The sequence below is a fragment of the Astyanax mexicanus genome, chromosome 25 (genome assembly GCF_023375975.1).
Source record: "Astyanax mexicanus isolate ESR-SI-001 chromosome 25, AstMex3_surface, whole genome shotgun sequence".
Taxonomy (NCBI): Eukaryota; Metazoa; Chordata; class Actinopteri; order Characiformes; family Acestrorhamphidae; genus Astyanax; species Astyanax mexicanus.
This window is the reverse complement of record NC_064432.1, coordinates 11,745,917-11,770,356: the sequence shown is the minus strand read 5'-3', so window position 1 is coordinate 11,770,356 and position 24,440 is coordinate 11,745,917. Positions and strand designations below refer to the sequence as shown.

General features: G+C 43.1%; 1 long non-coding RNA gene across 6 annotated transcripts; it reads right to left on the bottom strand.

Annotated features, from left to right (window-relative positions):
• Window positions 1–590: 590 nt before the first annotated feature.
• Window positions 591–24,440, bottom strand: LOC125787727 (uncharacterized). Of its 6 annotated transcripts, none has more exons than XR_007429498.1 (4): window positions 22,972–24,438; window positions 21,811–22,634; window positions 13,957–14,126; window positions 591–1,254 (listed from the first exon to the last, which is right to left on the bottom strand). It is a non-coding gene; the product is annotated as an uncharacterized LOC125787727 (long non-coding RNA). The 6 variants fall into 6 exon arrangements; XR_007429500.1 differs by lacking the exon at window positions 591–1,254 and adding an exon at window positions 12,679–13,932 and having other exon boundaries at window positions 13,995–14,126; window positions 22,972–24,437; XR_007429502.1 differs by lacking the exons at window positions 591–1,254; window positions 13,957–14,126 and adding an exon at window positions 5,079–5,098 and having other exon boundaries at window positions 21,568–22,634; window positions 22,972–24,440.

Sequence of the window (24,440 nt, the reverse complement as noted above, 5' to 3'; positions counted from 1 at the left end):
CACTTCCTATAACTGTGCCAAAATCATTCTTTAAAGAGTTAAACGGATTAATCAGCAGATTTATATGGAATGGAAAAGTGCCTAGAATCAAATTAAAAACTCTGTCCAGGTCATACAATGGGGGAGGGTTACAGTTACCTAATTAAGTTGGCTTGTCAAAGCCAACTTACTGTTCTTCTTATTCTTCTTATTATTATTATTATTAAGTTGGCTTGGAAAAGCCAACTTATTGTTCTTCGTAATCTTCTTCTTCTTATTATTATTCTTACGCCTTTTTTTCTGTACGCTACTCCTCCTAGAGCTTTCAACGTAGAATCACGAAACTTTCACGGATCGTAGGACCTATGCCAACTTAGCGTGCTTGTGCTTTTTGGAGCGATTTATCGTACGGTTTTCGTAAAAACTTCGTAAACGTACGCATTTTTTCCCCATAGGAATGAATGGGGCGAAATTTTAAACGTCCGTAACCGCCACAATTTTTGAGATACGAAGACCAAATTTGGCGAGTTTATAGATCTTACCGAGATCTTTAAATTAATAGCAGGTTGCGAAGCGATACGACGTACGGTTTTCGTACAATTTTCGTACGAAGTTTTCCCATAGAAATGAATGGGGGGCCCAGAGTTCCATCTCGCACACGAGCAGCTCTGCGCACGGAACCCCTTCTCTCCCCTGCTCCTCCAGTACTGTGAGTGTATGGAGGAGCTGCTGTATGGAGCAGCTATCAGTCAAAAGTTTGGACACCCCGGCACCCCAGCCAGGGTTTAGCAACCACCTATTAACTGCTTAGCAACCACTCTCTCTTTCTCACTCTCTCTTTCGCTCTCTACTTCTCTAATTCTCACTCTCTTTCCCACTCTCTCTCTATTTCTATATTTCTCACTCTTTCTTTTGCTCTCTACTTCTCTACTTCTCACTCTCTCTTTTGCTCTCTACTTCTCTATTTCTCACTCTCTTTTGCTCTCTACTCCTCTATTTCTCACTCTCTTTCTCACTCTCTCTCTACGTCTCTATTTCTCACTCTATTTCTCACTCTCTCTCTACTTCTCTATCTCACTCTCTCTTTCTCACTCTCTCTACGTCTCTATTTCTCACTCTCTCTCTACTTCTCTATCTCACTCTCTCTTTCTCACTCTCTCTCTACTTCTCTAATTCTCACTCTATCTTTCCCACTCTCTCTCTACTTCTCTATTTCTCACTCTTTCTTTTGCTCTCTACTTCTCTACTTCTCACTCTCTCGTTTGCTCTCTACTTCTCTGTCTCACTCTCTCTTTTGCTCTCTACTTCTCACTCTCTCTTTTGCTCTCTACTTCTCTATTTCTCACTCTCTCTCTACGTCTCTATTTCTCACTCTCTCTCTACTTCTCTATTTCTCACTCTCTCTTTCTCACTCTTTTCTACGTCTCTATTTCTCACTCTCTCTACTTCTCTATTTCTCACTCTTTCTCACTCTCTCTCTACGTCTCTATTTCTCACTCTCTCTCTACGTCTCTATTTCTCACTCTCTCTCTCTACTTCTATATTTCTCACTCTCTCTACTTCTATATTTCTCACTCTCTTTTTCACTCTCTCTCTACGTCTCTATTTCTCACTCTCTCTCTACTTCTCTATTTCTCACTCTCTTTCTCACTCTCTCTCTACGTCTCTATTTCTCACTCTCTCTACTTCTCTATTTCTCACTCTCTCTTTCTCACTCTCTCTCTACTTCTCTATTTCTCACTCTCTCTTTCTCACTCTCTCTACTTTTCTATGTCTCTTTCTTTCTACTTTTCTATTTCTCTATTTCTCTCTTACTCTCTCTTTATTTCTCGCTCTTCTCTCTACTTCTCTTTCACTCTACTTTTCTGTCTTGCTTTCTCTTTCTATCTATCTCTCTACTACATCCTTTTTCTTTCTCTACTTCTTTATTTCTCGATCTCTCTTTTTCCCTAATTCTCTTTCTCTCGCTCAATATTTCTCTCTACTTGTCACTCTTTTTCTCACATTCTCGGGTGTTCTTTCTCTACTTCTCACGCTGATTTTCTCTCTACTTCTCTATTTCAGGCTCTCCCTTTTTCTGTACTTCTACATTTAACACTCTTTCTTTTTATCTACTACTGCCTAGGAACCAGTTAGATACACCTTAGCAACCACCTGGAAAACATTAGCAACTGCCTAGCAACCACTTAGCAACCATGTGTAATACGTTAGCAACTGCCTAGCAACCAGATAGCAACACCTTAGCAACCACCTGGAAAACGTTAGCAACTGCCTAGCAACTGCTTAGCAACCACTTTAGAAATGGTAGCAACTGCCTAGCGACCAGTTAGATACACCTAGCAACACCTTAGCAACCACCCCAGATACCATAGCAACATCTTAGCAACCACCTAGCAACACCTTAGCAACCACCCTAGACACCATAGCAACACCTTAGCAACCGCCTAGCAACACCTTAGCAACCACCTTGCAACCACCTAGCAACACCTTAGCAACCACCCCGGATACCATAGCAACACCTTAGCAACCACCTAGCAACACCTTAGCAACCACCTAGCAACACCTTAGCAACCACCCTGGATACCATAGCAACACCTTAGCAACCACCTAGCAACACCTTAGCAACCACCTAGCAACCACCTAGCAACACCTTAGCAACCACCCTGGATACCATAGCAACACCTTAGCAACCACCTAGCAACACCTTAGCAACCACCTAGAAACACCTTAGCAACCACCCAGGATACCATAGCAACACCTTAGCAACCACCTAGCAACACCTTAGCAACCACCTAGAAACACCTTAGCAACCACCCAGGATACCATAGCACCCTGGATACCATAGCAACACCTTAGCAACCACCTAGCAACACCTTAGCAACCACACCATAGCATCCACCCCGGATACCATAGCAACACTTAAGCAACCGCCTAGCAACCACCTAGCAACACCTTAGCAACCACCCCGGATACCATAGCAACACCTTAGCAACCACCTAGCAACACCTTAGCAACCACCTAGCAACACCTTAGCAACCACCTAGAAACACCTTAGCAACCACCCAGGATACCATAGCAACACCTTAGCAACTGCCTAGCAACCACCTAGCAACACCTTAGCAACCACCCAGGATACCATAGCAACACCTTAGCAACCACCTAGCAACACCTTAGCAACCACCCCGGATACCATAGCAACACCATAGCAACCACCTAGCAACACCTTAGCAACCACCTAGCAACACCTTAGCAACCACCCTGGATACCATAGCAACCGCCTAGCAACACCCTAGCAACCACCTAGCAACACCTTAGCAACCACCCTGGATACCATAGCAACACCTTAGCAACCACCTAGCAACACCTTAGCAACCAACCCGGATACCATAGCAACACCTTAGCAACCACCCCGGATCCCATAGCAACACCTTAGCAACCACCTAGCAACCCTCTAGCAAACACCTAGCAACACCTTAGCAACCACCCCAGATACCATAGCAACACCTTAGCAACCACCTAGCAACACCTTAGCAACCACCCCAGATACCATAGCAACCAGTTAGCAACCACCTGGAAAATATTAGAAACTGCCTAATAACCACTTAAAAACCATTTGGAATACGTTAGGAATTGCCTAGCAACAAGTTAGCAACAGCTTAGCAACCACCTGGAATATGTTCGCAACTGCCTAGCAACCAATTAGCAAGCACTAAGCAACGATGTGGACTACATTAGCAACTGCCTAGCAACTACCTAGCAACCACTTAGCAACACTTTACTTTATAAGATAATTATAAGCTTTTCACCATGTTAGCCAAAACTTTTTGGACTTCAACATTTAGCCGAAAGTCAACAGCATAGCAACCACTCTTCACACGCTTTAGACAGAAATATCTTAGCAACCATTTTTACTATTCAACGTTATTTAACTATTTAACGTACTTTTCCAAGCCAACTTAAAGTTCGTTATCGAACTTTCCTTTTCTAGTTAAGTTGGCTTGGAAAAGCCAACTTCTTGTTCTTCGTAATCTTCTTATTATTATTAAGTTGGCTTGGAAAAGCCAACTTATTGTTCTTCGTAATCTTCTTATTAAGTTGGCTTTGGAAAAGCCAACTTATTGTTCTTCGTTTTCTTCTTATTATTATTATTATTATTCTTACGCCTTTTTTTCTGTACGCTACTCCTCCTAGAGCTTTTATCGTAGAATCACGAAACTTTCACGGATCGTAGGACCTATAGTGAATTACGTTGCTTGTGCTTTTTGGAGCGATTTATCGTACGGTTTTCGTAAAAACTTCGTAAACGTACGCATTTTTTCCCCATAGGAATGAATGGGGGAGAATTTTGAACGTCCGTGACGGTCACAATTTTTGAGATACGGAGACCAAATTCGGCGAGCTAATAGATCTTATCAAGATCTTTAAATTAATAGTAGGTTGCGAAGTGATACGACGTACGGTTTTCGTACAATTGTCGTACAAAGTTTTCCCATAGAAATGAATGGGGGGCCCAGAGTTCCATCTCACACACGAGCAGCTCTGCGCACGGAACCCCTTCTCTCCCCTGCTCCTCCAGTACTGTGAGTGTATGGAGGAGCTGCTGTATGGAGCAGCTATCAGTCAAAAGTTTGGACACCCCGGGCACCCCAGCCAGCGCTTTGCAACCACCTATTAACTGCTTAGCAACCACTCTCTCTTTCTCACTCTCTCTCTACTTCTCTCACTCTCTCTTTCTCACTCTTTCTCACTCTCTCTCTACTTTTCACTCTATCTTTTGCTCTCTACTTCTCTGTTTCTCACTCTCTCTTTTGCTCTCTACTTATCTACTTCTCGCTCTCTCTTTTGCTCTCTACTTCTCACTCTCTCTTTTGCTCTCTACTTCTCTATTTCTCACTCTCTCTTTCTCACTCTCTCTCTATGTCTCTATTTCTCACTCTCTTTTGCTCTCTACTTCTCTATTTCTCACTCTCTTTTGCTCTCTACTTCTCTATTTCTCACTCTTTCTTTCTCACTCTCTCTCTACATCTCTATTTCTCACACTCTCTTTCTCACTCTCTCTACTTCTCTATTTCTCACTCTCTTTTGCTCTCTACTTCTCTATTTCTCACTCTCTCTACGTCTCTATTTCTCACTCTCTCTTTTGCTCTCTACTTCTCTATTTCTCACTCTCTTTTGCTCTCTACTTATCTCTTTCTCACGCTCTATGTCTCTATATCTTTTTCTCTCTACTTCTCTATTTCTCACTCTCTCTTTTGCTCTTTACATTTCTTTATTTCTCACTCTCTCTTTCTCACTCTCTCTACTTCTCTATTTCTCACTCTCTTTTGCTCTCTACTTCTCTATTTCTCACTCTCTTTCTCACTCTACTTCTGAATTTCTCACTCTCTTTCTCACTCTCTCTCTACGTCTCTATTTCTCACTCTCTTTTACTCTCTACTTCTCTATTTCTCACTCTTTCTTTCTCTCTTTCTCACTCTCTCTCTCTACGTCTCAATTTCTCTTTCTCGCTACTTTTCTATTTCTCTATTCTCTCTTAAGCCAGGCGGACACTGTGCGATTTTTTTAATCGGATGCGTTCTGGAGAGCTCAAACAGCACGTTTGAATCGTTTGTCGTGTATGAACAACGCCTGCGATTCATCTGCACACACTGTACGGTCCGACTGACCTGCTGCGACGGGGGAGCTTACACTGCACGTCTAAACGCAGCCCGTAGGCGGAGCTTTCTTTGCGTACAAACTCTCGCTTCAACACAACGCCTTGCAAAAGAAAGCGCTTAGCTTTGCTTATTTGTGCCCTGTTGTGCGCTGAAAGTCCACGGAAGAGACGTACATGGACTCGCAGGTGGCTGAGGCGACGTGGACTCTACGGGTTGTCCGTTTTACAGAAGGAGAGCGCATAGAAAAATGACTGCCCGTCAGGCTGCGAAAGAAACACCAGCAGCTTAAATAAAATAAAATAATTTTATTTTTTATTCTGTTTATTGTTTATGTAAAAACTGGTTTTGCAACACTGAATATTAAACAAGCAATCGGTTATTCACACTGGATAGGGACCCTCATTTACAGTGCCGCTGAGCATTAACAGTTTAAAAGGGATTAATAATATATATAAAAAATAGGAATAAAAACTGACATTTATTATAGACGAATAAAATATATACGTAAAAAAGGATAAATAGGACCTTAAAAAAAGATCATAAAAATTGACATAAAAGGGAAAAAAATTATATCTTATGAAGATATATATTTAATGATTTGATTAATAAAAGAAGAAAAATAATTTAAATGAATAAATAAAAAATATAAAATATAAACTCATTAAAAATTCGTTTAAAATAACCCAGGCTTTCTGCAGAATAATCAAAGTTTCAGTTAGTTTCAGTTTCAAATCATGAAAACAGCTCACCAAAACCTCAAACTATTCTTTATATTTGACTATATTTACTTACAGGTCCTTTGCTTGTACTTACAGGCCCTTACTTATTTTTATTCAACTGAACTGAGTTCCTGTAGCCTCGCGCTGAATTCAGCTCCGCGCTGCGAAAGAGAGCGAGAGAGAGGCGCAGCGCATTTTGTCTGATTTATCTTGATTAATTATCAGTACATTTATTAGCTTTAGTAAGTTTAATAGCACTAATTATACTACACTTCTCCGACCTTATTTATTAAAACGTTTATTTTAGAAGACAGAGGTTATTATGCGGGCAATGCCGCGCGCAATGCCACGCGCTGCGCTAAGCTGGCTTTGCGTGGCTAATATTCTGGAGCACTGGACGAGATTTTAATTAATAAATTAACATATTTATAATTTTAATAAATTTGCCCTGGCGAAAAGAAACGAATTATAAAATATAGCTTTATATTTCTGTGCATGTTTTAAGTTTTATATAATTGACGGGCAGCACCAGAGGCTGACAATGTGCTTTATTTTTCAGATATAATAGCAAAGTGAAATAAAATAAATTTATGTTTGTCAAAGATATTTTCTCTTTTAATTTTTCTTTTCAAAAACTCCAGCTATTGACTGAGAATAAGCATCTGTTGAAATTCTTAAACAGCAGAATGTGTGTCTGCTATATTAAGCTATAAGTCTGTGTACCGAACATAAATATAAATCCTTATAACTGACAGAAATAAATATGACTAATAATTATTTATAGTTACTGTGCAGATTTTTGGGAAAACAGGTCGTGACGTTAAGAAATCGGCCCGCAAAACAGCTCACACTGTGAGACAAGCGACCAAAATTTCTGGCATGTCAGAAATCCCTGGTCGCGTCCGACTGCTCATTCGCAGCTCCTATGGGCAATTAATCGGACATCGCTTCCCCTCTCACACTGCACGACAAACGACGCACGATCAAGCTAAAATTCGGCCCGATCATGAAATTCAGTCGCATCCGACCAGATCGGGCTTAAAATCGGGCTAAAATCGCACAGTGTCCGCCTGGCTTTACTCTTTCTTTATTTCTCGCTCTTCTCTCTACTTCTCTTTCACTCTACTTTTCTATGTCTTGCTTTCTCTTTCTTTTTATGTCTGGAATATGTTAGCAACTGCCTAGCAACCAGTTAGCAACACCTTAGCAACCACCTGGAAAATGTTAGCAACTGCCTAGCAACCACTTAGCAACCATGTGGAATACGTTAGCAACTGCCTAGCAACCAGTTAGCAACACCTTAGCAACCACCTGGAAAACGTTAACAACTGCCTAGCAACTGCTTAGCAACCACTTCAGAAATATTAGCAACTGCCTAGCAACCAGTTAGATACACCTTAGCAACCACCTGGAAAACATTAGCAAGTGCCTAGCAACCACTTAGCAACCATGTGGAATACGTTAGGAACTGCCTAGTAACCATTTAGCAACCACCTCGGATACCATAGCAACACCTTAGCAACCGCCTAGCAACCACCTAGCAACACCTTAGCAACCACCCAGGATAACATAGCAACACCTTAGCAACCACCTAGCAACCACCTAGCAACACCTTAGCAACCACCCCGGATACCATAGCAACACCTTAGCAACCATCTAGCAACACCTTAGCAACCACCTAGCAACCACCTAGCAACACCTTAGCAACCACCTAGCAACACCTTAGCAACCAACCCAGATACCATAGCAACCGCCTAGCAACACCTTAGCAACCACCCTGGATACCATAGCAACACCTTAGCAACCGCCTAGCAACACGTTAGCAACCACCTAGCAACCACCCGGATACCATAGCAACACCTTAGCAACCACCTGGCAACACCTTAGCAACCGCCTAGCAACACCTTAGCAACCGCCTAGCAACACCTTAGCAACCACCCCAGATACCATAGCAACACCTTAGCAACCACCTAGCAACACCTTAGCAACCACCTAGCAACACCTTAGCAACCACCCCAGATACCATAGCAACACCTTAGCAACCACCTAGCAACATCTTAGCAACCACCCCGGATGCCATAACAACACCTTAGCAACCGCCTAGCAACCACCTAGCAACACCTTAGCAACCACCCAGGATACCATAACAACACCTTAGCAACCACCTAGCAACACCTTAGCAACCACCCCGGATACCATAGCAACACCTTAGCAACCATCTAGCAACACCTTAGCAACCACCCCAGATACCATAGCAACACCCTAGCAACCACCTAGCAACACCTTAGCAACCACCCCAGATACCATAGCAACACCTTAGCAACCGCATAGCAACACCTTAGCAACCACCTAGCAACCACCTAGCAACACCTTAGCAACCACCCCGGATACCATAGCAACCGCCTAGCAACCGCCTAGCAACACCCTAGCAACCACCTAGCAACACCTTGGCAACACCCCGGATACCATAGCAACACCTTAGCAACCACCTAGCAACCACCTAGCAACACCTTACCAACCACCCTGGATACCATAGCAACACCTTAGCAACCACCTAGCAACACCTTAGCAACCAACCCGGATACCGTATCAACACCTTAGCAACCACTTGGAAACCATGTGGAATATGTTAGCAACTGCATAGCAACCAGTTAGCAACCACTTAGCAACCACCTGGAAAATATTAGAAACTGCCTAGCAACCACTTAACAACCATGTGGAATACATTAGCAATTGCCTAGCAACCAGTTAGCAACAGCTTAGCAACCACCTGGAATATGTAAGAATCTGCTTAGCAACCAATTAGCAAACACTAAGCAACGATGTGGAATACATTAGCAACTGCCTAGTAACTACCTAGCAACCACTTAGCAACACTTTACTTTATATAGGTATATATAAAGTAAAGTGTTTATATTACTTTATAAGACAATTATTAGCTTTTCACCATGTTAGCCAAAACTTTTTAGACTTTAACATTTAGCTGAAAGTCAACAGCAAAGCAACCACTCTTCACACGCTTTAGACAGAAATATCTTAGCAACCATTTTAACTTTTTCAACGTTATTAACGTACTTTTCCAAGCCAACTTAAAGTTCGTTATCGAACTTTCCTTTTCTAGTTATTATTATTATTCTTACGCCTTTTTTTCTGTACGCTACTCCTCCTAGAGCTTTTATCGTAGAATCACGAAACTTTCACGGATCGTAGGACCTATAGTGAATTACGTTGCTTGTGCTTTTTGGAGCGATTTATCGTACGGTTTTCGTAAAAACTTCGTAAACGTACGCATTTTTTCCCCATAGGAATGAATGGGGGAGAATTTTGAACGTCCGTGACGGTCACAATTTTTGAGATACGGAGACCAAATTCGGCGAGCTAATAGATCTTATCAAGATCTTTAAATTAATAGTAGGTTGCGAAGCGATACGACGTACGGTTTTCGTACAATTGTCGTACGAAGTTTTCCCATAGAAATGAATGGGGGGCCCAGAGTTCCATCTCACACACGAGCAGCTCTGCGCACGGAACCCCTTCTCTCCCCTGCTCCTCCAGTACTGTGAGTGTATGGAGGAGCTGCTGTATGGAGCAGCTATCAGTCAAAAGTTTGGACACCCCGGGCACCCCAGCCAGCGCTTTGCAACCACCTATTAACTGCTTAGCAACCACTCTCTCTTTCTCACTCTCTCTCTACTTCTCTCACTCTCTCTTTCTCACTCTCTCTCTACTTCTCTCACTCTCTCTTTCTCACTCTCTCTCTACTTTTCACTCTATCTTTTGCTCTCTACTTCTCTGTTTCTCACTCTCTCTTTTGCTCTCTACTTATCTACTTCTTGCTCTCTCTTTTGCTCTCTACTTCTCTATTTCTCACTCTCTCTTTCTCACTCTCTCTCTATGTCTCTATTTCTCACTCTCTTTTGCTCTCTACTTCTCTATTTCTCACTCTCTTTTGCTCTCTACTTCTCTATTTCTCACTCTTTCTTTCTCACTCTCTCTCTACGTCTCTATTTCTCACACTCTCTTTCTCACTCTCTCTACTTCTCTATTTCTCACTCTCTTTTGCTCTCTACTTCTCTATTTCTCACTCTCTCTACGTCTCTATTTCTCACTCTCTCTTTTGCTCTCTACTTCTCTATTTCTCACTCTCTTTTGCTCTCTACTTATCTCTTTCTCACGCTCTATGTCTCTATATCTTTTTCTCTCTACTTCTCTATTTCTCACTCTCTCTTTTGCTCTTTACATTTCTTTATTTCTCACTCTCTCTTTCTCACTCTCTCTACTTCTCTATTTCTCACTCTCTTTTGCTCTCTACTTCTCTATTTCTCACTCTCTTTCTCACTCTACTTCTGAATTTCTCACTCTCTTTCTCACTCTCTCTCTACGTCTCTATTTCTCACTCTCTCTTTTACTCTCTACTTCTCTATTTCTCACTCTTTCTTTCTCTCTTTCTCACTCTCTCTCTCTACGTCTCAATTTCTCTTTCTCGCTACTTTTCTATTTCTCTATTCTCTCTTACTCTTTCTTTATTTCTCGCTCTTCTCTCTACTTCTCTTTCACTCTACTTTTCTATGTCTTGCTTTCTCTTTCTTTTTATGTCTGGAATATGTTAGCAACTGCCTAGCAACCAGTTAGCAACACCTTAGCAACCACCTGGAAAATGTTAGCAACTGCCTAGCAACCACTTAGCAACCATGTGGAATACGTTAGCAACTGCCTAGCAACCAGTTAGCAACACCTTAGCAACCACCTGGAAAACGTTAACAACTGCCTAGCAACTGCTTAGCAACCACTTCAGAAATATTAGCAACTGCCTAGCAACCAGTTAGATACACCTTAGCAACCACCTGGAAAACATTAGCAAGTGCCTAGCAACCACTTAGCAACCATGTGGAATACGTTAGGAACTGCCTAGTAACCATTTAGCAACCACCTCGGATACCATAGCAACACCTTAGCAACCGCCTAGCAACCACCTAGCAACACCTTAGCAACCACCCAGGATAACATAGCAACACCTTAGCAACCACCTAGCAACACCTTAGCAACCACCCCGGATACCATAGCAACACCTTAGCAACCATCTAGCAACACCTTAGCAACCACCTAGCAACACCTTAGCAACCACCTAGCAACACCTTAGCAACCAACCCAGATACCATAGCAACCGCCTAGCAACACCTTAGCAATCACCCTGGATACCATAGCAACACCTTAGCAACCGCCTAGCAACACGTTAGCAACCACCTAGCAACCACCCGGATACCATAGCAACACCTTAGCAACCACCTGGCAACACCTTAGCAACCGCCTAGCAACACCTTAGCAACCGCCTAGCAACACCTTAGCAACCACCCCAGATACCATAGCAACACCTTAGCAACCACCTAGCAACACCTTAGCAACCACCTAGCAACACCTTAGCAACCACCCCGGATACCATAGCAACACCTTAGCAACCACCTAGCAACATCTTAGCAACCACCCCGGATGCCATAACAACACCTTAGCAACCGCCTAGCAACCACCTAGCAACACCTTAGCAACCACCCAGGATACCATAACAACACCTTAGCAACCACCTAGCAACACCTTAGCAACCACCCCGGATACCATAGCAACACCTTAGCAACCATCTAGCAACACCTTAGCAACCACCCCAGATACCATAGCAACACCCTAGCAACCACCTAGCAACACCTTAGCAACCACCCCAGATACCATAGCAACACCTTAGCAACCGCATAGCAACACCTTAGCAACCACCTAGCAACCACCTAGCAACACCTTAGCAACCACCCCGGATACCATAGCAACCGCCTAGCAACCGCCTAGCAACACCCTAGCAACCACCTAGCAACACCTTGGCAACACCCCGGATACCATAGCAACACCTTAGCAACCACCTAGCAACCACCTAGCAACACCTTACCAACCACCCTGGATACCATAGCAACACCTTAGCAACCACCTAGCAACACCTTAGCAACCAACCCAGATACCGTATCAACACCTTAGCAACCACTTGGAAACCATGTGGAATATGTTAGCAACTGCATAGCAACCAGTTAGCAACCACTTAGCAACCACCTGGAAAATATTAGAAACTGCCTAGCAACCACTTAACAACCATGTGGAATACATTAGCAATTGCCTAGCAACCAGTTAGCAACAGCTTAGCAACCACCTGGAATATGTAAGAATCTGCTTAGCAACCAATTAGCAAACACTAAGCAACGATGTGGAATACATTAGCAACTGCCTAGTAACTACCTAGCAACCACTTAGCAACACTTTACTTTATATAGGTATATATAAAGTAAAGTGTTTATATTACTTTATAAGACAATTATTAGCTTTTCACCATGTTAGCCAAAACTTTTTAGACTTTAACATTTAGCTGAAAGTCAACAGCAAAGCAACCACTCTTCACACGCTTTAGACAGAAATATCTTAGCAACCATTTTAACTTTTTCAACGTTATTAACGTACTTTTCCAAGCCAACTTAAAGTTCGTTATCGAACTTTCCTTTTCTAGTTATTATTATTATTCTTACGCCTTTTTTTCTGTACGCTACTCCTCCTAGAGCTTTCAACGTAGAATCACGAAACTTTCACGGATCGTAGGACCTATGCCAACTTAGCGTGCTTGTGCTTTTTGGAGCGATTTATCGTACGGTTTTCGTAAAAACTTCGTAAACGTACGCATTTTTTCCCCATAGGAATGAATGGGGCGAAATTTTAAACGTCCGTAACCGCCACAATTTTTGAGATACGAAGACCAAATTTGGCGAGCTTATAGATCTTACCGAGATCTTTAAATTAATAGCAGGTTGCGAAGCGATACGACGTACGGTTTTCGTACAATTTTCATACGAAGTTTTCCCATAGAAATGAATGGGGGGCCCAGAGTTCCATCTCGCACACGAGCAGCTCTGCGCACGGAACCCCTTCTCTCCCCTGCTCCTCCAGTACTGTGAGTGTATGGAGGAGCTGCTGTATGGAGCAGCTATCAGTCAAAAGTTTGGACACCCCGGCACCCCAGCCAGGGTTTAGCAACCACCTATTAACTGCTTAGCAACCACTCTCTCTTTCTCACTCTCTCTTTCGCTCTCTACTTCTCTAATTCTCACTCTCTTTCCCACTCTCTCTCTATTTCTATATTTCTCACTCTTTCTTTTGCTCTCTACTTCTCTACTTCTCACTCTCTCTTTTGCTCTCTACTTCTCTATTTCTCACTCTCTTTTGCTCTCTACTCCTCTATTTCTCACTCTCTTTCTCACTCTCTCTCTACGTCTCTATTTCTCACTCTATTTCTCACTCTCTCTCTACTTCTCTATCTCACTCTCTCTTTCTCACTCTCTCTACGTCTCTATTTCTCACTCTATTTCTCACTCTCTCTCTACTTCTCTATCTCACTCTCTCTTTCTCACTCTCTCTCTACTTATCTATTTCTCACTCTCTCTCTACTTCTCTATCTCACTCTCTCTTTCTACTTCTCTAATTCTCACTCTATCTTTCCCACTCTCTCTCTACTTCTCTATTTCTCACTCTTTCTTTTGCTCTCTACTTCTCTACTTCTCACTCTCTCGTTTGCTCTCTACTTCTGTCTCACTCTCTCTTTTGCTCTCTACTTCTCTACTTCTCTCTCTCTCTTTTGCTCTCTACTTCTCTATTTCTCACTCTCTCTCTACGTCTCTATTTCTCACTCTCTCTCTACTTCTCTATTTCTCACTCTCTCTTTCTCACTCTTTTCTACGTCTCTATTTCTCACCTCTCTCTACTTCTCTATTTCTCACTCTTTCTCACTCTCTCTCTATGTCTCTATTTCTCACTCTCTCTCTACGTCTCTATTTCTCACTCTCTTTTTCACTCTCTCTCTACGTCTCTATTTCTCACTCTCTCTCTCTACTTCTATATTTCTCACTCTCTCTACTTCTATATTTCTCACTCTCTTTTTCACTCTCTCTCTACGTCTCTATTTCTCACTCTCTCTCTCTACTTCTCTATTTCTCACTCTCTTTCTCACTCTCTCTCTACGTCTCTATTTCTCACTCTCTCTACTTCTCTATTTCTCACTCTCTCTTTCTCACTCTCTCTCTACTTCTCTATTTCTCACTCTCTCTCTCTGCTTCTCTATTTCTCACTCTCTTTTGCTCTCTTCTTCTCTATTTCTCACTCTCTCTTTCTCACTCTCTCTCTACTTCTCTATTTCTCACTCTCTCTTTCTCACTCTCTCTACTTTTCTATGTCTCTTTCTTTCTACTTTTCTATTTCTCTATTTCTCTCTTACTCTCTCTTTATTTCTCGCTCTTCTCTCTACTTCTCTTTCACTCTACTTTTCTGTCTTGCTTTCTCTTTCTATCTATCTCTCTACTACATCCTCTTTCTTTCTCTACTTCTTTATTTCTCGATCTCTCTTTTTCCCTAATTCTCTTTCTCTCGCTCATTATTTCTCTCTACTTGTCACTCTTTTTCTCACATTCTCGGGTGTTCTTTATCTACTTCTCACGCTGATTTTCTCTCTACTTCTCTACTTCTACATTTAACACTCTTTCTTTTTATCTACTACTGCCTAGCAACCAGTTAGATACACCTTAGCAACCACCTGGAAAACATTAGCAACTGCCTAGCAACCACTTAGCAACCATGTGTAATACATTAGCAACTGCCTAGCAACCAGATAGCAACACCTTAGCAACCACCTGGAAAACGTTAGCAACTGCCTAGCAACTGCTTAGCAACCACTTTAGAAATGGTAGCAACTGCCTAGCGACCAGTTAGATACACCTAGCAACACCTTAGCAACCACCCCAGGTACCATAGCAACATCTTAGCAACCACCTAGCAACACCTTAGCAACCACCCAAGACACCATAGCAACACCTTAGCAACCGCCTAGCAACACCTTAGCAACCACCTAGCAACACCTTAGCAACCACCCCGGATACCATAGCAACACCTTAGCAACCACCTAGCAACACCTTAGCAACCACCCTGGATACCATAGCAACACCTTAGCAACCACCTAGCAAAACCTTAGCAACCACCTAGCAACACCCTAGCAACCACCTAGCAACACCTTAGCAACCACCTTGCAACCACCTAGCAACACCTTAGCAACCACCCCGGATACCATAGCAACACCTTAGCAACCACCTAGCAACACCTTAGCAACCACCTAGCAACACCTTAGCAACCACCCTGGATACCATAGCAACACCTTAGCAACCACCTAGCAACACCTTAGCAACCACCTAGCAACACCTTAGCAACCACCTAGCAACACCCTAGCAACCACCTAGCAACACCTTTGCAACCACCCTGGATACCATAGCAACACCTTAGCAACCACCTAGCAACACCCTAGCAACCACCTAGCAACCACCTAGCAACACCTTAGCAATCACCCTGGATACCATAGCAACACCTTAGCAACCACCTTAGCAACACCTTAGCAACCACCCTGGATACCATAGCAACACCTTAGCAACCACCTAGCAACACCTTAGCAACCACTTAGAAACACCGTAGCAACCACCCCGGATACCATAGCAACACCTAAGCAACCGCCTAGCAACCACCTAGCAACACCTTAGCAACCACCCCGGATACCATTGCAACACCTTAGCAACCACCTAGCAACACCTTAGCAACCACCTAGCAACACCTTAGCAACCACCTAGAAACTCCTTAGCAACCACCCAGGATACCATAGCAACACCTTAGCTACTGCCTAGCAACCACCTAGCAACACCTTAGCAACCACCCAGAATACCATAGCAACACCTTAGCAACCACCTAGCAACACCTTAGCAACCACCCTGGATACCATAGCAACACCTTAGCAACCACCTAGCAACACCTTAGCAACCACCCCGGATACCATAGCAACACCTTAGCAACCACCTAGCAACACCTTAGCAACCACCCTGGATACCATAGCAACCGCCTAGCAACACCATAGCAACCACCTAGCAACACCTTAGCAACCACCCTGGATACCATAGCAACACCTTAGCAACCACCTAGCAACACCTTAGCAACCAACCCGGATACCATAGCAACACCTTAGCAACCACCCCGGATCCCATAGCAACACCTTAGCAACCACCTATTAACCCTCTAGCAACCACCTAGCAACACCTTAGCAACCACCCCAGATACCATAGCAACACCTTAGCAACCACCCCGGATACCATAGCAACCAGTTAGCAACCACCTGGAAAATATTAGAAACTGCCTAGTAACCACTTAAAAACCATTTGGAATACGTTAGGAGTTGCCTAGCAACAAGTTAGCAACAGCTTAGGAACCACCTTGAATATGTTCGCAACTGCCTAGCAACCAATTAGCAAACACTAAGCAACGATGTGGACTACATTAGCAACTGCCTAGCAACTACCTAGCAACCACTTAGCAACACTTTACTTTATAAGATAATTATAAGCTTTTCACAATGTTAGCCAAAACTTTTTGGACTTCAACATTTAGCCGAAAGTCAACAGCATAGCAACCACTCTTCACACGCTTTAGACAGAAATATCTTAGCAACCATTTTAACTATTCAACGTTATTTAACTATTTAACGTACTTTTCCAAGCCAACTTAAAGTTCGTAATCGAACTTTCCTTTTCTAGTTAAGTTGGCTTGGAAAAGCCAACTTCTTGTTCTTCGTAATCTTCTTATTATTAAGTTGGCTTTGGAAAAGCCAACTTATTGTTCTTCGTTTTCTTCTTCTTATTATTATTATTCTTACGCCTTTTTTTCTGTACGCTACTCCTCCTAGAGCTTTTATCGTAGAATCACGAAACTTTCACGGATCGTAGGACCTATAGTGAATTACGTTGCTTGTGCTTTTTGGAGCGATTTATCGTACGGTTTTCGTAAAAACTTCGTAAACGTACGCATTTTTTCCCCATAGGAATGAATGGGGGAGAATTTTGAACGTCCGTGACGGTCACAATTTTTGAGATACGGAGACCAAATTTGGCGAGCTAATAGATCTTATCAAGATCTTTAAATTAATAATAGGTTGCGAAGCGATACGACGTACGGTTTTCGTACAATTGTCGTACGAAGTTTTCCCATAGAAATGAATGGGGGGCCCAGAGTTCCATCTCACAGACGAGCAGCTCTGCGCACGGAACCCCTTCTCTCCCCTGCTCCTCCAGTACTGTGAGTGTATGGAGGAGCTGCTGTATGGAGCAGCTATCAGTCAAAAGTTTGGACACCCCGGGCACCCCAGCCAGCGCTTTGCAACCACCTATTAACTGTTTAGCAACCACTCTCTCTTTCTCACTCTCTCTCTACTTCTCTCACTCTCTCTTTCTCACTCTCTCTCTACTTCTCTCACTCTCTCTTTCTCACTCTCTCTCTACTTTTCACTCTCTCTTTTGCTCTCTACTTATCTACTTCTCACTCTCTCTTTTGCTCTCTACTTCTCACTCTCTCTTTTGCTCTCTGCTTCTCTATTTCTCACTCTCTCTTTTGCTCTCTACTTCTCACACTCTCTTTTGCTCTCTACTTCTCTATTTCTCACTCTCTTTTGCTTTCTACTTCTCTATTTCTCACTCTCTCTTTTGCTCTCTGCTTCTCGCTCTCTCTTTTGCTCTCTACTTCTCACTCTCTGTTTTGCTCTCTACTTCTCTATTTCTCACTCTCTCTTTCTCACTCTCTCTCTACGTCTCTATTTCTCACTCTCTCTTTTGCTCTCTACTTCTCTATTTCTCACTCTCTTTTGCTCTCTATATATCTCTTTCTCACGCTCTATGTCTCTATATCTTTTTCTCTCTACTTCTCTATTTCTCACTCTCTCTTTTGCTCTTTACATTTCTTTATTTCTCACTCTCTCTTTCTCTCTTTCTCACTCTCTCTCTACTTCTCTATTTCTCACTCTCTTTTGCTCTCTACTTCTCTATTTCTCACTTTCTTTCTCACTCTACTTCTGAATTTCTCACTCTCTTTCTCACTCTCTCTCTACGTCTCTATTTCTCACTCTCTCTTTTACTCTCTACTTCTCTATTTCTCACTCTTTCTTTCTCTCTTTCTCACTCTCTCTCTCTACGTCTCAATTTCTCTTTCTCGCTACTTTTCTATTTCTCTATTCTCTCTTACTCTTTCTTTATTTCTCGCTCTTCTCTCTACTTCTCTTTCACTCTACTTTTCTATGTCTTGCTTTCTCTTTCTATCTATCTCTCTACTACTTCCTCTTTCTTTCTCTACTTCTTTATTTCTCGATGTCCCTTTTTCTCTAATTCTCTTTTTCTGGCTCAATATTTCTCTCAACTTGTCACTCTTTTTCTCACATTCTCGCGTGTTCTTTCTCTTTTTCTCGCGATTTTCTCCCTACTTCTTTATTTCTTGCTCTCCCTTTTTCTGTACTTCTACATTTAACACTCTCTCTTTTTCTCTACTTCAACCATTTTAGAAATGATAGCAACAACCTAGCAACCAGTTATCAACACCTTAGCAACCACCTGGTAAACATTAGCAACTGCCTAGCAACCACTTTAGAAATGATCACAACCGCTCAGCAACCATCTGGAATATGTTAGCAACTGCCTAGCAACCAGTTAGCAACACCTTAGCAACCACCTGGAAAATGTTAGCAACTGCCTAGAAACCACTTAGCAACCACTTTAGAAATGATCACAACTGCCTAGCAACCACTTAGCAACCATGTGGAATACGTTAGCAACTGCCTAGCAACCAGTTAGCAACACCTTAGCAACCACCTGGAAAACGTTAGCAACTGCCTAGCAACTGCTTAGCAACCACTTTAGAAATATTAGCAACTGCCTAGCAACCAGTTAGATACACCTTAGCAACCACCTGGAAAACATTAGCAAGTGCCTAGCAACCACTTAGCAACCATGTGGAATACGTTAGCAACTGCCTAGTAACCATTTAGCAACCACCTCGGATACCATAGCAACACCTTAGCAACCGCCTAGCAACCACCTAGCAACACCTTAGCAACCACCCCGGATACCATAGCAACCACCTAGCAACCACCTAGCAACACCTTAGCAGCCACCCCGGATACCATAGCAACACCTTAGCAACCATCTAGCAACACCTTAGCAACCACCTAGCAACCACCTAGCAACTCCTTAGCAACCAACCCGGATACCATAGCAACCGCCTAGCAACACCTTAGCAAGCATCCCGGATACCATAGCAACACTTTAGCAACCACCTAGCAACACCTTAGCAACCACCTAGCAACACCTTAGCAACCACCCCGGATACCATAGCAACCGCTTAGCAACCGCCTAGCAACACCCTAGCAACCACCTAGCAACACCTTGGCAACCACCCTGGATACCATAACAACACCTTAGCAACCGCCTAGCAACCACCTAGCAACACCTTAGCAACCACCCAGGATACCATAACAACACCTTAGCAACCACCTAGCAACACCTTAGCAACCACCCCGGATACCATAGCAACACCTTAGCAACCATCTAGCAACACCTTAGCAACCACCCCAGATACCATAGCAACACCCTAACAACCACCTAGCAACACCTTAGCAACCACCCCAGATACCATAGCAACACCTTAGCAACCGCATAGCAACACCTTAGCAACCACCTAGCAACACCTTGGCAACACCCCGGATACCATAGCAACACCTTAGCAACCACCTAGCAACCACCTAGCAACACCTTACCAACCACCCTGGATACCATAGCAACACCTTAGCAACCACCTAGCAACACCTTAGCAACCAACCCGGATACCATATCAACACCTTAGCAACCACTTGGAAACCATGTGGAATATGTTAGCAACTGCATAGCAACCAGTTAGCAACCACTTAGCAACCACCTGGAAAATATTAGAAACTGCCTAGCAACCACTTAACAACCATGTGGAATACATTAGCAATTGCCTAGCAACCAGTTAGCAACAGCTTAGCAAACACCTGGAATATGTAAGAATCTGCTTAGCAACCAATTAGCAAACACTAAGCAACGATGTGGAATACATTAGCAACTGCCTAGTAACTACCTAGCAACCACTTAGCAACACTTTACTTTATATAGGTATATATAAAGTAAAGTGTTTATATTACTTTATAAGACAATTATTAGCTTTTCACCATGTTAGCCAAAACTTTTTGGACTTTAACATTTAGCTGAAAGTCAACAGCAAAGCAACCACTCTTCACACGCTTTAGACAGAAATATCTTAGCAACCATTTTAACTTTTTCAACGTTATTAACGTACTTTTCCAAGCCAACTTAAAGTTCGTTATCGAACTTTCCTTTTCTAGTTATTAAGTTGGCTTGGAAAAGCCAACTTCTTGTTCTTCGTAATCTTCTTATTAAGTTGGCTTGGAAAAGCCAACTTCTTGTTCTTCGTAATCTTCTTATTATTATTATTATTATTATTATTCTTACGCCTTTTTTTCTGTACGCTACTCCTCCTAGAGCTTTCAACGTAGAATCACGAAACTTTCACGGATCGTAGGACCTATGCCAACTTAGCGTGCTTGTGCTTTTTGGAGCGATTTATCGTACGGTTTTCGTAAAAACTTCGTAAACGTACGCATTTTTTCCCCATAGGAATGAATGGGGCGAAATTTTAAACGTCCGTAACCGCCACAATTTTTGAGATACGAAGACCAAATTTGGCGAGCTTATAGATCTTACCGAGATCTTAAAATTAATAGCAGGTTGCGAAGTGATACGACGTACGGTTTTCGTACAATTTTCGTACGAAGTTTTCCCATAGAAATGAATGGGGGGCCCAGAGTTCCATCTCGCACACGAGCAGCTCTGCGCACGGAACCCCTTCTCTCCCCTGCTCCTCCAGTACTGTGAGTGTATGGAGGAGCTGCTGTATGGAGCAGCTATCAGTCAAAAGTTTGGACACCCCGGCACCCCAGCCAGGGCTTTGCAACCACATATTAACTGCTTAGCAACCACTCTCTCTTTCTCACTCTCTCTTTCGCTCTCTACTTCTCTAATTCTCACTCTCTTTCCCACTCTCTCTCTATTTCTATATTTCTCACTCTTTCTTTTGCTCTCTACTTCTCTACTTCTCACTCTCTCTTTTGCTCTCTACTTCTCTATTTCTCACTCTCTTTTGCTCTCTACTCCTCTATTTCTCACTCTCTTTCTCACTCTCTCTCTACGTCTCTATTTCTCACTCTCTCTCTACGTCTCTATTTCTCACTCTCTTTCTCACTCTCTCTCTACGTCTATTTCTCACTCTATTTCTCACTCTCTCTCTACTTCTCTATCTCACTCTCTCTTTCTCACTCTCTCTCTACGTCTCTATTTCTCACTCTCTCTCTCTACTTCTATATTTCTCACTCTCTCTACTTCTATATTTCTCACTCTCTTTTTCACTCTCTCTCTACGTCTCTATTTCTCACTCTCTCTCTACTTCTCTATTTCTCACTCTCTTTCTCACTCTCTCTCTACGTCTCTATTTCTCACTCTCTCTACTTCTCTATTTCTCACTCTCTCTTTCTCACTCTCTCTCTACTTCTCTATTTCTCACTCTCTCTCTGCTTCTCTATTTCTCACTCTCTTTTGCTCTCTTCTTCTCTATTTCTCACTCTCTCTTTCTCACTCTCTCTCTACTTCTCTATTTCTCACTCTCTCTACTTTTCTATGTCTCTTTCTTTCTACTTTTCTATTTCTCTATTTCTCTCTTACTCTTTATTTCTCGCTCTTCTCTCTACTTCTCTTTCACTCTACTTTTCTGTCTTGCTTTCTCTTTCTATCTATCTCTCTACTACATCCTCTTTCTTTCTCTACTTCTTTATTTCTCGATCTCTCTTTTTCCCTAATTCTCTTTCTCTCGCTCAATATTTCTCTCTACTTGTCACTCTTTTTCTCACATTCTCGGGTGTTCTTTCTCTACTTCTCACGCTGATTTTCTCTCTACTTCTCTATTTCAGGCTCTCCCTTTTTCTGTACTTCTACATTTAACACTCTTTCTTTTTATCTACTACTGCCTAGCAACCAGTTAGATACACCTTAGCAACCACCTGGAAAACATTAGCAACTGCCTAGCAACCACTTAGCAACCATGTGTAATACGTTAGCAACTGCCTAGCAACCAGATAGCAACACCTTAGCAACCACCTGGAAAACGTTAGCAACTGCTTAGCAACCACTTTAGAAATGGTAGCAACTGCCTAGCGACCAGTCAGATACACCTAGCAACACCTTAGCAACCACCCCAGATACCATAGCAACATCTTAGCAACCACCTAGCAACACCTTAGCAACCACCACAGACACCATAGCAACACCTTAGCAACCGCCTAGCAACCGTCTAGCAACCACCTAGCAACACCTTAGCAACCACCCCGGATACCATAGCAACACCTTAGCAACCACCTAGCAACACCTTAGCAACCACCTAGCAAAACCTTAGCAACCACCTAGAAACACCTTAGCAACCACCTTGCAACCACCTAGCAACACCTTAGCAACCACCCCGGATACCATAGCAACACCTTAGCAACCACCTAGCAACACCTTAGCAACCACCCTGGATACCATAGCAACACCTTAGCAACCACCTAGCAACACCTTAGCAACCACCTAGCAACACCTTAGCAACCACCACAGACACCATAGCAAGACCTTAGCAACCGCCTAGCAACCGCCTAGCAACCACCTAGCAACACCTTAGCAACCACCCCGGATACCATAGCAACACCTTAGCAACCACCTAGCAACACCTTAGCAACCACCCTGGATACCATAGCAACACCTTAGCAACCACCTAGCAAAACCTTAGCAACCACCTAGCAACACCCTAGCAACCACCTAGCAACACCTTAGCAACCACCTTGCAAACACCTAGCAACACCTTAGCAACCACCCCGGATACCATAGCAACACCTTAGCAACCACCTAGCAACACCTTAGCAACCACCTAGCAACACCTTAGCAACCACCCTGGATACCATAGCAACACCTTAGCAACCACCTAGCAACACCCTAGCAACCACCTAGCAACCACCTAGCAACACCTTTGCAACCACCCTGGATACCATAGCAACACCTTAGCAACCACCTAGCAACACCCTAGCAACCACCTAGCAACACCCTAGCAACCACCTAGCAACACCTTAGCAACCACCTAGCAACACCTTAGCAACCACCCTGGATACCATAGCAACACCTTAGCAACCACCTAGCAACACCTTAGCAACCACTTAGAAACACCGTAGCAACCACCCCGGATACCATAGCAACACCTAAGCAACCGCCTAGCAACCACCTAGCAACACCTTAGCAACCACCCCGGATACCATTGCAACACCTTAGCAACCACCTAGCAACACCTTAGCAACCACCTAGAAACTCCTTAGCAACCACCCAGGATACCATAGCAACACCTTAGCGACTGCCTAGCAACCACCTAGCAACACCTTAGCAACCACCCAGGATACCATAGCAACACCTTAGCAACCACCTAGCAACACCTTAGCAACCACCCTGGATACCATAGCAACACCATAGCAACCACCTAGCAACACCTTAGCAACCACCCAGGATACCATAGCAACACCTTAGCAACCACCTAGCAACACCTTAGCAACCACCCCAGATACCATAGCAACACCTTAGCAACCACCTAGCAACACCTTAGCAACCACCCTGGATACATAGCAACCGCCTAGCAACACCCTAGCAACCACCTAGCAACACCTTAGCAACCACCCTGGATACCATAGCAACACCTTAGCAACCACCTAGCAACACCTTAGCAACCAACCCGGATACCATAGCAACACCTTAGCAACCACCCCGGATCCCATAGCAACACCTTAGCAACCACCTATTAACCCTCTAGCAACCACCTAGCAACACCTTAGCAACCACCCCAGATACCATAGCAACACCTTAGCAACCACCTAGCAACACCTTAGCAACCACCCCGGATACCATAGCAACCAGTTAGCAACCACCTGGAAAATATTAGAAACTGCCTAATAACCACTTAAAAACCATTTGGAATACGTTAGGAGTTGCCTAGCAACAAGTTAGCAACAGCTTAGCAACCACCTTGAATATGTTCGCAACTGCCTAGCAACCAATTAGCA